Here is a 663-nt window from a genome sequence, read left to right as displayed (position 1 = left end):
CTATGAGTCGGAAACGACTCGATGGCACATAACAACAACAACAACAACATTCTCAAAAAAATTAGTTGATTATTATCAATTTTTTTCCTCTATGGCAATTGATTGTCCAATGCATTTCTCTTAAAAGTAAATTTGCTAAGCACCTTCTCTGTACATGAACAGTACAGAATTTCTTGTCAAAGTGGTTACTATTTATGTTAAAGATACAGAAACTTTTTGTTCTTGGTTTTTCTTTCAGGAAAAGAGATCTACAGTAGCTCAGGCTTTACTCATCAAATGATCCTTACCAATCTCAGGGCTTACCAATCAGATGACCCTGCTGAAGCAGGATATTGGGATGCAAAAAAGTAGGGTTATGGAGCAATTGTCAAGTTTCTGTATCAGGAGTGGTCAACAAACCTCAGCCCAAAGCTCACTGGTTTACCATGAAAATAGTCCTAGTGTAGGACTGTGCTCAGAACAGAAGCAAGGTTGTCACCCTATAAACGTTGATTCTGGCTGAGGAGTGTTTGCCAGGCTATCAGCAATTCCAGTCACCCAAGAAGTACCCAATCACATTTGCCTTATTTTTTTTTCTTGCTTAAAACCTTTATAATCAGTTTCTGTTGCATGCAATTACCCTCCCTGACCCCATCCAAATTATGTTCCCTGTTATATTCTTTC

The sequence above is a fragment of the Elephantulus edwardii genome, unplaced genomic scaffold (genome assembly GCF_000299155.1).
Source record: "Elephantulus edwardii isolate Elephantulus edwardi_28Jun2011 unplaced genomic scaffold, EleEdw1.0 scaffold00071, whole genome shotgun sequence".
NCBI lineage: Eukaryota > Metazoa > Chordata > Mammalia > Macroscelidea > Macroscelididae > Elephantulus > Elephantulus edwardii.
This window is presented reverse-complemented; position numbering follows the sequence as displayed.